Genomic DNA, 13,877 nt, shown 5'->3' on the forward strand with positions numbered 1-13,877 from the left:
GAGTGTAGTTTGTACAGGCTGCCCTGAATGAATAAGTAAACTATGTGTCGGCTCACCACAGCCGCTCCTGAATGAATACACGAGACTCGCTGTGTTGTCACCAGAAAGTTTACTGCAGGAAACATCGACATGGAAAAAGCCAAGAATGGGAGGCGTCTGCCAGCATTCCTTTATATACCCTCCCCCCTCATTTGAAGAAGTATTTCCCGCCCAACAAAACCCCGCGAAGTTTCCCCGCCAAGTCCAGCAGCCGTTTCTTCTCAGGATCCCGAGATGCAGGTGTCTTATCAGTCCACCTTGTCAGTGACCCTGAAACTCAGAGCCATACCCAGGCTCTAGTAGCAGGGTTCTGACATGGGGTCCTCCTCCCCTTCGTCCTGAATGAGAAAGATTAAATACAACTATTGTTCTCCGCTGTCCAATGTTCCTTTGTATTTTTTCAAAAGGCTGCAGTGAAACACCGGGTGTACTTTCCCTAAATCCTTGGGCAACCTCAGCTGATAGGTTACTTCATTTACCCTTTTTGTAACTCTGAATGGCCCTATATAGCGTGGTGCCAGTTTCTTCGATGGAAATCCGAACTTCAGATTTTTTGTACTCAGCCAAACTAGATCCCCTTCGCCCAATTCGTCCCCTTCTCGGCGCCTACGATCAGCAAAGAGTTTGTACTTCCTTTGCGTTTCTCGTAGTGCCTTCACCACGTCCTGCTACCCTTGCTTGATTTTGGCCGGCCACTCCTCATCTGTCTGGCCCTCTCCTTCCCTCCACCCGGGTAGTCTGGGGAATGGTGCCATATCCTGTCCGTACACTATTTCGAACAGGGAACTACCTGTAGCCGAATGTATAGCCCCGTTAAACGCCATTTCAGCAAAAGGCAGTAGTTCCGCCCAGTCATCCTGTCTATAGTTTGTGTACATTCTCAAAAATTGACACAGTGTTTGTTGAGTGCGTTCGACCCCCCCCCCCCCCCCTTGGTCATGGGATGGAAGGCTGAGCTCAGATTCCTTCTGCTCCTAACAGCTGTAAGAATTTTCCCCAGAATTTAGCAGTGAACTGGACTCCACGGTCACTAATTATTTTGTCAGGACATCCATGTAGGCGATAGACATGCTTTACATACAAATCAGCAAGTTTTTCAGCAGAAGGGAGTTTCGGCAGGGCTACAAAATGCACTTGTTTTGAGAAGAGGTCCAGTATTGTCCAAATGTACCTGTGGCCTCTGCTGGGGGGTAGCTCGCCGACAAAATCCATTGCCACGCATTCCCATGGTCTCGTGGGTTCCACCACCTTTTGCAAGAGCCCCTGGGGTTTGCCAGGTGGTGTTTTGCTCTCTGCACACAACCCACACTGAGTGACGTATAGCCTAGCGTCTTTCCTCATTCCGGGCCACCAGCATTGTTTGGCTAACAGTTTAATTGTCCTGGTAGGTCCCAGATGACCTGCACCCTTGTTATCATGGCATTTTCTCAGCATCTCTTGCCTCAAACTTTCAGGAATGTAAAATTTCTTATTTACAAGCACCAAATCCCCACACAGTTCCCCCATTCCTTGTTCGTTTGTAACCAGACGTCCTCTCCGTATGCTCGTTTCAACTCTTCTTCCCACATTTCCCCTTCCCCCGTGGAAATGGCAGTACGTTTGTTTTCTCTAGTTGCCTGTGCTCGAGTTAACACCGCCAGGCCCCATTGCTTATCTAGGAAAATACTTCCCTCAGATTCCTGAAATCCTCCCCCATGCTGGGGCATCCAAGAAAGAGCGTCAGCCAGTATGTTGTGTTTCCCTTGGAAGAACTTTAGCTTGAAATCAAAGCGGCTAAAGTATTGGGCCCACCTTATTTGCTTTGTTGACAGTTTGCGAGGGGATCTCAGGTATTGCAAATTTTTGTGGTCTCAAACGTGATCCCACTTCCTTCCAGGAAGTGTCTCCAGCACTCTAATGCCTTCAAAATTGCTAAGGCCTCCCTCTCCCAGATTGGCCAGTTTTTCTCTGTTTCACTAAATTTTTTCGACAAATAGCCACATGGTTTTAGATTCCCCCCTTCGTCCTTCTGTAGCAAAACTGCCCCATATGCACAGTCTGATGCATCACAATGTATCACAAATGCTTTAGACATGTCAGGGTGTTGTAGGATGGGCTCCTCTGTGAATCGCTTCTTAAGAGCTTCGAAAGCCTCCTGGCATTCTAATGTCCAAGTCAGTTTGGCCCCAGGGGCCTTCACTTTGGCTGTTTCCCCCCTCCCTTTCGTCTTTAACAAGTCAGTTAATGGTAAAGTGAGACAAGCAAAGTCCTTAATGAATGTTCTGTAGAAGTTTGCAAACCCCAGAAAGGATTGCAGCTGTTTCCGCGTTTTGGGTGCTTCCCACCCCCTTATATCTTCTACTTTCGCAGGGTCCATCGCTACTCCCTGCGGGGAAATCCTATACCCTAGAAAGTCTATTTGGTCTCTGTTGAACTCGCACTTGGCTAGCTTCACGTACAGTTTCGCTTCCCTCAACTTTTGGAGGACTTCCCTAGCTAGTTTCACGTGTTGCTCCTTGTTCTGAGACATTATTAATATATCATCCAGAAAAACAAAAACTCCCCTGTACAGTAATGGATGCAACACTTCATTGATCAATTGCATGAACGCTGCCTCCACTCAATCCAAAAGGGAGGACGCAATAATTATACAGACCGAATGCGCAGGAGAAGGCTGTCTTCCACCTGTCCTCTGGTTTGATTTGCAATTTAGGATATGCTTCAATCAAATCTAACTTGGTGAATATCTTCCCCTCTGACAATTGGGCAATCAAATCCTTCACTAAAGGTAGGGGGTATTTATTTACAGTACTGATTGCGTTCAGGCCTCTGTAGTCGATGCAGAGCCTCAACTATTGGTCCTTTTTCCGCCTAAACAACACGGGTGCTCCTAAAGGAGAATTTGAATGCTCGATGAAACCCCTCGCTAGGTTCTTATCGATATACTTTCTGAGTTCCTCCTTTTCTCTAGCCGACATTGGATACAATTTCGCCTTAGGAAGCTCTGCTCCTGGGACTAGCTCTATTTTCACTTCCACACTCCGCTTCAGTGGAAAATTATCTGCTTCCTTCTCGTCAAACACATCCACAAACTCACAGTACTCTGGGGGCAATTTCTCCGCCAGTTCTGCTAGTCTGATGGAATCCTCCTCTCCCCTGTTCCCTGGCTCCCTCTCGATTTCCTGGCTCCCCTCTCCCAACCTTATTCCAAAATGCATGCTCTTATCTTCCCAGTTGATTTGCGGGTTGGCCTGCCCTAACCACGGCATGCCCAGTATAACATTGTAGCTGGCTATTTGTGATATTACGAATGACACCCTTACTTCCCAACACCCTATCTTACACTTCACGCCCTCGACACTATGTCTGGCTAACAATCCTGATGCCATAGATCCGTTGAACTGCGAAAAAGCTATTGGGGATTCTAGGCTTGTCCTTTCACATCCTAGTCCCGCTGCTAATTCAGGCGTAATGATGTCCCTAGAACATCCACAATCAATAAATGCTTTACATGTTGCTTGCTTACTGCCACTCTCAAGCTGAATTGGAACTACCAACATTCTTTTGTCCTGACTTACCAACCCCCCCGAATGGTCCCTCATCGGTGGTTCTTCCTCTGCACGTTTGCCGGCTGCGGGCTTCGGTTTGGGTAGACCTCCGCCTTCTCCTTTCCTCTGCCCTCATTCGGCAGCCCTGTGCCCCAATCGGCCGCACACAAAACAACCGCTCCTGCTTGCTTTCACATTCCCTTTCGGCTCTGCTCTCCTCCCGGTTGGAGTCGATTCTCCCTTCCGGCTTCCCTCTTTCATCTGTGGCTGTTGATGCTTCCCTCCTCTGGGCCTCCTCGCTTGGGCCAGCGATGTCTCGACGCGCCCTGCTAGCTGGATTCACCCGTGCAATGTGTCAGGCTCATCGCGGTGCACTGCTCAGGAGAGAATCTCCCGCCTGAGTCCTTCCTTAAAGATCTCAATCTTGGTCACTGCAGACCATTCTGGCACCTTTTCGGCAAGGCAAAGTGAAGTATCTTGCATTTGTCCCTGTTGGACTTCATTTTGTTAGTTTCGGCCCATCTCTCTAGTCTGTCAAGATCGTTTTGAATTCTGCTCCTTTCTTCTGGAGTGTTGGCTATCCCTCCCAGTTTGGTGTCGTCTGCAAACTTGATGATCGTGACTTCTAACCGTTCGTCTAAGTCATTAATAAAGATGTTGAACAGAACCGGGCCCAGGACAGGACCCTGCGGCACTCCACTCATGACTTCTTTCCAAGATGAAGACGACGCATTGGTGAGCACCCTTTGGGTTTGTTCGCTTAGCCAATTACAGATCCACCTAACTGTAGTTTTGTCTAGCCCACATTTTACTAGTTTGTTTGCCAGAAGGTTGTGAGGGACTTTGTCGAAGGCCTTACTGAATTCTAGGTACGCTACATCCATGGTATTCCCTGTATCGACCCAACTCGTAACTCTGTCGAAAAAAGAGAACAGATTAGTCTGGCATGACTTGTTTTTGGTAAATCCGTATTGATTATTAGCAATGACAGCATCTGTTTCTAAGTGTTTGCAGACCACTTCCTTAATGATCTTTCCCAGAATTTTGCCTGGTATCGATGTGAGGCTGACCGGACGGTAATTGTTTGGGTCGTTCTTTTTTCCCTTCTTGAAGATAGGGACCACATTTGCCCTCCTCCAATCTTCTGGGACTTCTCCCGTTCTCCAAGAGAACGGAGTATGGCGGACAGAAAGGAGAAGGAAGGGGAGGAAGAAAAATTGAACAAAATTATAACTACATTGGAACATCTTAAATTAAACATGGAGATTTTAAGACAGGGAAATGAGCAGACAAGAGAGCAAATCACACAAATTAATAGCAAACTCGGGCTGATAGAGAATAAAGTGGAAGAATGCCAAGAAAAGTTTAAGGAGGCAGCAGCGGAGATCAGAAGACAAAAAGGTGAATTAATCACTCTGAGAGACATTAATAGAAAACTTCTAGATAAAGTTGCTGACCTCGAGGACAGATCCCGAAGAGCCAATCTGCGTTTGAGAGCAGCAGGAGAGAGTCTTCAGATAAAGGAGAATCTGAAGGGAGTTATAGCTGAGTGGCTTGCAACAAATGCTCAGGTCCCATCGCAAGGAATCGAGAGGATACATTGGGCTTTCAGAGGAGGCAGGAAACCCAAGGATATTTTGATACGGTTCACAAGGGAGGCTGAAAGGGACATTGTTTATCGAAAATTGAGGAAAATGAAGAACCTGACCTTGGCTGGCAGTAAAGTATGGCCACTCCTGGATTTATCTTCAGAGACATTGGGAAAGAGAGCAGAAATGAGGGAAATTACAGGAACTTTGGAAAGGAAAGGACAACGTTATACCTGGGCTTTTCCAGCCACCCTAATTGTATATAAAGACAATAAATTATATAAAGCTTCCGACTTGGAAAGTGGGAGGAAAATGCTTAAACAGTTAAAACTGGATACAGACAGAAAAGAAACAGACGGTCTGGAGGAGGAATCAGATAAGACCAAGGACAAGCCGACTGGACAAGAAGCATCGAGGGAGCTGGAGACTGCAGAGAGAGGCGGACCAACAGAGACAGACTTACTTCAGAGTCTATTTGCAATGGGAGATCCAAAGGACAGGGAAGAAAAGAGAACTTTAAGGAATTTGAAGGACCTGGATTTAGAACAAATTAAATCTATAGAAAAACAATTAAGAGATCTTAAAAAACAGAAAATTAGAGAGGAGAATAGAAGAATTGAAACGAGATCTAGTACAGAGACTTAAGAATGAACAGCCTAACATTTGTGGAATAATGAAATTTGGACAAATGGGGTTAAAGGGGTAAAAGATGATGCAGGAGGGGAGAGCAGTGGATGGCAACGCAGTCACCGGTGGGAGGGAGTCTGGGAATGGAAGAGAACAAAGGGAAAACTCTTTCAGGTCTCCCTCTGATGGGAGGAGGGAGAGGTCTGGACTCTGGGGGGCATGGGGGAGGATGGGAAGACAAGCAGACAGGGGAAAGAAACTACAGGAGGGTAAATGCAAATAATACCTGGTTATGGGTGAAGTAGTAATAATGTCTCATAATGTTAATGGTTTATCAACTCCACAAAGAAGGGCAAAAGTTATGAAAATGGTAAAGGATTATAAAGTTGGCATTCTGCTTTTACAAGAATGTCATAAGAGAAAGGACCATACTCCATTATTTAATGATAGGATTTGGGGACAGGTGTATGAATCGAGAGGTTCAAATAGAGCACGGGGTGTGGCAATTTTAATTAAAAATACAATAGACTTCCAAGTGGAAATGGTAAAAAGGGATTCAGATGGGAGATGGGTAATGATTAAAGGGAAAATTGAAAAAATTAGAATCACTTTAGTGTGTATATATGCCCCAAACAAAAATCAAAAAAAGTATTTAAAAAAGCTATTTGGGGAAATTGATAAGTTTGCACAAGGAGAAGTGTATTGTGCAGGAGATTATAACCTGGAATTGGTAACAACAAGGCAAAATAGTAATAGAAAGTTAAATATAAGGGAATACAACATGAATGATTTATTAGAAGGGGAACCAGAGAATAATAGATGGACATATTACTCGGGAAGACATGACACATATAGCAAAATAGATTATATTCTGGGGAAAAATACAAACCAATCAGTGATTCTAGAAGCAAAAACACTTCCAATACATTTATCGGATCATGCACCATTAAGAGTAAAAGTAAAATTAGAAATAGAAAGAAAAGAAAGAACCTGGAGATATAACACAGTTTTAAACAGTAGAGAGGAAGAATATGAAACAATTAGGAAAGAAATAAATAAGTATTTTGAGACCGAACAGGATAAGAGAATAAAAGAAATAGAAACCCTGCAAGACAAACATAAAAGGACTAAGGATAGACAGATTTGGAGAGAGCTAAAGGAGAAAAAAAACCAATTAGAAGCATTTGAGGAAAGGAATATAATAAATAAATATCTATACGTTAAAAGCTATTCCCAAAGTTGGAATATAAAATCAATGAAGAGGATGGCTTACTATTTGAAAAAGAAAAAAGAAAAAACATGGATAAAGAGATTGAAAGACGAAAATGGGAAAGAACAAGAGGAGCAAAGTAAGATTAGGGAGATAATGGCAAAATATTATAAAAATCTATATAAGGAAGAGAGGGTAATGCAAGGGAACTTAAATATCAGAGAAAAAATTGCAGAGGAAGACAGAGAGTTATTAAACCAACCAATAACGCAAGAGGAAACAATAAGGGCAATTAAAGGGTTAAAGGGAGGCAAGTCACCAGGGCCAGATGGATTTCCAGCAGAATATTATAAAGCATTTATGGAAGAGTTGGCACCACACCTAACAGAATTGTTCAATGAAATATACACTAAGCAAAAAGTCCCCCTAACATGGAAAGTATCAGAAATTATAACTATACCCAAAAAGGGGAGAGATTTAACACAACCAGGGTCATACAGACCCATTAGTCTATGCAATCAAGATTATAAAATATTTACAAAAATTTTAGCAAAAAGATTGGAAACAATAATGCCAAAAATAATCAAAGAGGATCAATATGGATTTGTGAAGGGAAGAAAAATTGGGGATCCAATAAAAAATGTAGTAATTGCAATGAATCATGCAAATTCGAATAAGAAAAAAATGGGAATTCTCAAATTGGATGTTTACAAAGCATTTGATAAAGTCAATCACAATTATCTGTTAAGATTATGTCAACAGTTGAATATGGGGGAAAACTTTTGCAAAACGCTGCAACAATTGTACAGCAACTGTAAAGCAAAAATAAGGGTGAATAATGGAAGGACAGGAGAGATACCAATTTTAAATGGTACAAAACAAGGTTGTCCATTATCCCCCACTTTATTTGTAATAGCGATAGAAATGCTAGCTGAAAGTATCAGGAATAGCACCAATTGGACAGGGTACAAAATAGAAAAGGGAGGAGGACAAAAGGAAGAAATAAGGCTTAATTTCTTTGCCGATGATGCAATGATTATTACAAGTCAACCGTTAATTATGGTAAAAGATATTATTAAAAAACTGGAAGAATTTAAAAATATATCAGGACTATTCGTTAATATTAAAAAGTCAGAGATACTATGTCTTAATACCCCACCAAGGGAACAACTGGAGATTAGGAAAATATCAGGGTTAAGATTAGGATTAAAGAAGCTGAAATACTTAGGAGTATGGATATATAAAAACCCAAAGAGTATAGTCAAGGGGAATTATAAACAAAAATGGAAGGTAATAGAGAAACAGTTTAAGAATTGGGAAGGAAAAACATTAACAAGAGTGGACAGAATAAGGGCACTAAAAATGTTCATAATACCAAAATTGACATATTTATTTCAAACATTACCGAACACAGTAGATAGGAAGACACTAAAGACATGGGACAGGAGAATAAGAAAATGGGCAGTCGGAGGAAAAAGGCCCAGAATAAGGGACAAATGGTTAAATGCAAAAGAGGAAGAGGGAGGCTGGGGGATTCCAAGTTTAGAAGTCTATCACGATGCGTTTCAAATCCAAAGATTATTGGAAATACAGTATACTAAAAAAAAATGGGCAAATATGGAGAAGATAATAAATAATACTAAAGAAAAAGAAATAATATTTAGGGAATGGAGTAGGAGAGAAGAAGCAGAATTTAAGGAACCTTTTAAAGGAACAATAAAAGTGTGGAAAAAAAGAAAGAAGAAGCTAAGTCCAGGCAATGAGAATAAGATGGCAACTATATGGCAAATTAATTACAATAACAACGAAATTATAGGCAGAACATTGAGATCAATTGAAAGTAGAGGGAAAAGGTTAGTGGAGGATTTGTACACAATAGATGGAGACCCTGTAGAACAAAAAGAAATTCAGAATTGGATAGGATCAGGGAATTGGATTCAAAGCTGGGCTATAAGACAGGAAATTTTTAGATTGAGAGAAAAAATTAGAGAACAGGACAGTCCATTTGAGAAGGCGATTAGGAAATGTTTGAGAGAGGAAAAGAAGGTGGCAGGAGATCTGTATGAACAAATTATAACGGTAAAAGAAGAAATAGTAGAGGAAATTTTCCAAACATGGAGAATGGACATGGAAATTGAGAGGGAAGATATACAAAGGGAAATAAGTAATATAGCAAAAGAAAAGTACAATGTATTAAGGGAAGCAAGAAGGAAAATGTTACAAAAATGGTACAGAACTCCTGCACAACTTTCACGGTTTTTACCAGGGATGAAAGATAGGTGTTGGCACGGTTGTGAACAAAGAGGGGTGTTCAATCATATGATATGGGAGTGCGATCGGGTGCAAGAATACTGGAGAATGATTGAAGGAGAAATCAATAGAATGCTAAATCTACAAATAGTAATAGTTAATAGAAATGTACTACATGCAAGGATAACAGAAGTGAAGAATATACAAAAAGAAAAAATGATTGACAAATTAATAGCATGTGCACAAATTGTTTTAGTGAGCGGTTGGAAAGATAAAACAAAATGGACTCTGACGAATTGGTATAAGTATATAATTGATATGTTAAATGTAGAAATCACAAATTGCAAATGGAATAATATAGATAAAATTGAAAATATTGCAATAATCAAGGGGATGTGGGAACCAGTTAAGAACTATTTAGAGAATGTACTAAGATGTGGAGTGGAAAAATTAAGATTGAGATTGATATTTCAAATGTAACTTCTGTAGTTTGTTGTATAAAGTGTATGTACAAGGAGGGGAGGGTGGGGGGGTGGGAGTGGGATAAGATGACAAAACAACAATAAAAAAAAAAAAAAAAAAAAAGAACTCTCAAATATGATTGCCAGTGGTTCTGAAATAACTTCTGCTAGTTCCTTCAGTACTCTTGGATGTAGTTGATCTGGCCCTGGCGACTTGAATTCGTTTAGAGTGGCCAGGTGTTCCTGGACAACTTGTTTCCCTATTTGGGGTTGGATTTCCCCAAATCCTTCGTCCATTTCATGTTGCTGAGGTTGAAGATGGCTTTCTTTTTGTGAGAAGACCGAGGCAAAGAAGGCATTGAGCAGTTCTGCCTTTTCCCTGTCCCCTGTCGCCATCACCCCATCTTCTCCTTGCAGAGGCCCTATCGCCTCCTTTTTCTTCCTTTTTCTACCAACGTAAGCAAAAAAGCCTTTTTTGTTGTTTTTAATGTCCCTGGCAAGCCTGAGCTCATTTTGCGCTTTAGCCTTGCGAACCTTTTCCCTACAGGAGTTGGCTATATGTTTGAATTCTTCTTTGGTGATTTCTCCCCTTTTCCACTTCTTGTGCATGTCTCTTTTGTATCTTAGCCTGGTTAGAAGTTCTTTGGACATCCATTCTGGCTTCTTCGCATGTGCCATATTTTTTTCTTTGTTGGCACTGTTTGCATTTGCGCCTTGAGTATTTCACTTTTAAAAAACTCCCATCCATCGTTAACTCCCTTGTCTTTTAATATTGGCATCCATGGAATGCTGCTCAGTATTTCCTTCATTTTTTGGAAGTCAGCTCTCTTAAAGTCCAGAATGCGTGTTTGACATGTCTTAGTTTCAGCCTTCCATTGTATCACAAACTGCAGGAGCACATGGTCACTTGCCCCTAAGGATCCAACCACTTCAACTGTATTGATCAGGTCTTCCACATTTGTTAAGATTAGATCAAGAGTTGCTGATCCCCTTGTTGCCTCCCCTACCTTCTGGACCATAAAATTGTCTGCAAGGCAAGTGAGGAATTTGTTGGACTTTGTGCTCTTGGCCGAGTTTGTTTTCCAGCAGATATCAGGATAGTTGAAGTCGCCCATGACTACTACATCTCTTCTTTGTGCCTGTTTGGTCAGCTGTTGACAAAAGGCTTCATCAAGTCCTATATCCTAAACTATATCAAGTTCAGAGGTCTGTAGTAGACACCCACGATGAGATCTTTTTGAGTCCCAGTTCCCTTGATTCTTATCCAGATACTTTCAAGCTGGTTTCCCAGATTACAGTCTTGCATTTCTTCTGCAACGTAACTGTTTTTGACATATAAAGCTACTCCCCCTCCTCTCCCCTTTGTTCTATTTCTGTGAAAGAGGTTATAGCCCTCAATGGCTACATTCCAGTGATGGGAGTCATCCCACCAGGTTTCAGTGATGCCTATGACGTCGTACGTGTGGTGCTGTGCTAAAAGTTGGAGTTTGTCTTGCTTATTTCCCATGCTCTGTGCATTAGTGTAAAGACATGTAAGCCCCTGTGACCTCCCCTTGAGCTGTTTATTTGGGATTATTGTGCTCTCGGTAATTGGTCCTTGCTGTGTTTGTGCAGCCCTCCATTTAGCCTTTTGGCAGTTCTCTGTGGTTGTGGGTAATATAGTGTTTGCCAGGCTGTTGTTCCCCTCCCCCAGTGGATCTAGTTTAAAGTGCGTCTGATGAAGTTTGTGAGTCTGTGTGCAAAAAGATGTTTTCCTACTTGTGTGAGATGCACCCTGTCACTTGTCAGTAGGCCATCCTCCTGGAAGAGTAGACCATGGTCAAGGAAGCCAAAATGCTCCTCTTGACACCATTTTCTGAGCCAGTTATTGACCTGTACTATTTTTCCGGCCCTTGTAGAGCCGTGTCCTACAACGGGGAGGAGGGATGAAAAGATCACCTGTACATTACACAGTTTTAGCTTACTTCCGGGAGCTCAAAAGTAAGCTTCCATAAAGCGCCTAACTGACTCCAAACATGGGTTGTGCTACACGTGCAGCTGGACATACCAGCTAGCTGCTCCCCTCTTCAGCACTGCACCGATGGCCCGGACCCGGCTAGACTCAGTTCTAAAGGTATGGGCATTGTCTTCCATATAGCCCCTCACCGTGGTTAGGAAAAAATCCAGTTCAGAGGACTCTCCTCCGTACTCTATCCTCAGCTCCTCTCGTCTCTGTTGGGGTCCCTGTGGCGGCAATCCCCAATGTTCCGCCCGTCGCAAGCCCCCTTGAGTCCTTGGAGGCCCCGCTGCTGCTTCCCGTTGCCCTGTGCCACGCCCGGCATTCGCCAGGGGCACCAGGGGTTCAGGTTGGAACGTAGCTGGGATTCCTGGGGGCCTTTCCCCTTCGTCGTCGCTCTCCTCCACCCACATCAAGCTTGCTAAGGTCCTGGGTCGGGCGCCGAGCTCTTTTCGCATTCCCCTTCCCTTCGGTGCTGGGAGGTCTGCGAAGCTCTGGCTGCTTCCCACGCTCAAGTCCCCCATTGAGGCACTCCGAAGTTCCCTTCCTTTCTCTGGCTCCGCCAAAGGTGCTAGGCGTTCCACAGCCCTCGACATTATTGCCAGGGTGGTCTCCATCGCCAACATCCTCTCCTCCAGGAACACCATCCTTTGTGGGGATGGGAAGTGTAGATCTCCCTCTCCTCCGGTGCTGTCTCTCTGCACTCCTCCACGCCTCTGGGTTACCCCGGTCGGCTGGGCATAAGCAGAGGATGACGCTAGGGCTGTCAGCTGGTGGAAATCAGCATCCGGCTCGTCGGGGGTGCCCCGTCCCAACTGACCCCCTCCTGCGCCCAGGAGTTCGTCTTCCTCTGTCTGCATATTACACCTCACCGCTGCAGCGGGATGGTGCCAATATTCTTGGCTTTGCTGTCAGCTCACCACAGCCGCTCCTGAATGAATACACGAGACTCGCTGTGTTGTCACCAGAACGTTTACTGCGGGAAACATCGACATGGAAAAAGCCAAGAATGGGAGGCGTCTGCCAGCATTCCTTTATATACCCTCCCCCCTCATTTGAAGAAGCATTTCCCGCCCAACAAAACCCCGCGAAGTTTCCCCGCCAAGTCCAGCAGCCGTTTCTTCTCAGGATCCTGAGATGCAGGTGTCTTATCAGTCCACCTTGTCAGTGACCCTGAAACTCAGAGCCATACCCAGGCTCTAGTAGTAGGGTTCTGACACTATGGAGAAGTGAAATGGCAAATATTTGTTTTGCAGGTACAGGTGTCAAACTTTAATACTAGAATTTCTGTATTGTGACAAATAATGCAAAAATATTTATTTATTTACAGTATTTATATTCCGTCCTTCTCACCCCGAAGGGGACTCAGGGCGGATCACATTGCACACATATAAGGCAAACATTCAATGCCATAACATAGAACAGAGACAGAGACAGACGCAGGCACGGGCTGGCCTCGAACTCATGACCTCTTGGTCAGAGTGATTTGTTGCAGCTGGCTGCTAACGAGAGAGTAAAAGATAAATTCCATTTGGCTCTTCATATTAAGGGGTTCTGCATCCACAGATTCAACCAACCACAGCTTGAAAATATCTGGGGAGGGGGGAAATCCCAAAAGCAAATGTTGATTTTTGCCACACTCTGAGTGCTACATTGATGTGGAGGCGTATCACACTGTAGCCTTCTGCCATTTCTTAGATCTTCAGGTTTTCTGCACCACTTGTTTGAGTTGTTTGACATTTTATATAAGAGCCACCACCTTACTATGCCATTGCATTCAATGGGATTTTAGTATCCCCAAGGATACTGAATCAAACCCCAGCAGATACCAAGGACCCACTTTAACTAGCTAAGTAGGAAAGGATGCCTTGTCATTTGTTTGTTTGTATACAGTAGAGTCTCACTTATCCAACTCTCACTTATCCAACATTCTGGATTATCCAATGCATTTTTGTAGTCAATGTTTTCAATACATTGTGATATTTTGGTGCTAAATTTGTAAATACAGTAATTACTACATAGCATTACTGCGCATTGAACTACTTTTTCTGTCAAATTTGTTGTATAACATGAAGTTTTGGTGCTTAATTTGTAAAATCATAACCTAATTTGATGTTTAATAGGCTTTTCCTTCATCTCTCCTTATTATCCAAAATATTCGCTTATCCAATGTTCTGC

General features: G+C 43.1%; 1 long non-coding RNA gene across 1 annotated transcript in view; it reads right to left on the bottom strand.

Annotated features, from left to right (window-relative positions):
• The window catches only part of LOC134297137 (uncharacterized), a 31,925-nt gene that overhangs the window by 1,302 nt on the left and 16,746 nt on the right, over positions 1 to 13,877 (bottom strand). The gene's annotated exons all lie outside the window — the stretch shown is intronic.

The sequence above is a fragment of the Anolis carolinensis genome, chromosome 2 (genome assembly GCF_035594765.1).
Source record: "Anolis carolinensis isolate JA03-04 chromosome 2, rAnoCar3.1.pri, whole genome shotgun sequence".
NCBI lineage: Eukaryota > Metazoa > Chordata > Lepidosauria > Squamata > Dactyloidae > Anolis > Anolis carolinensis.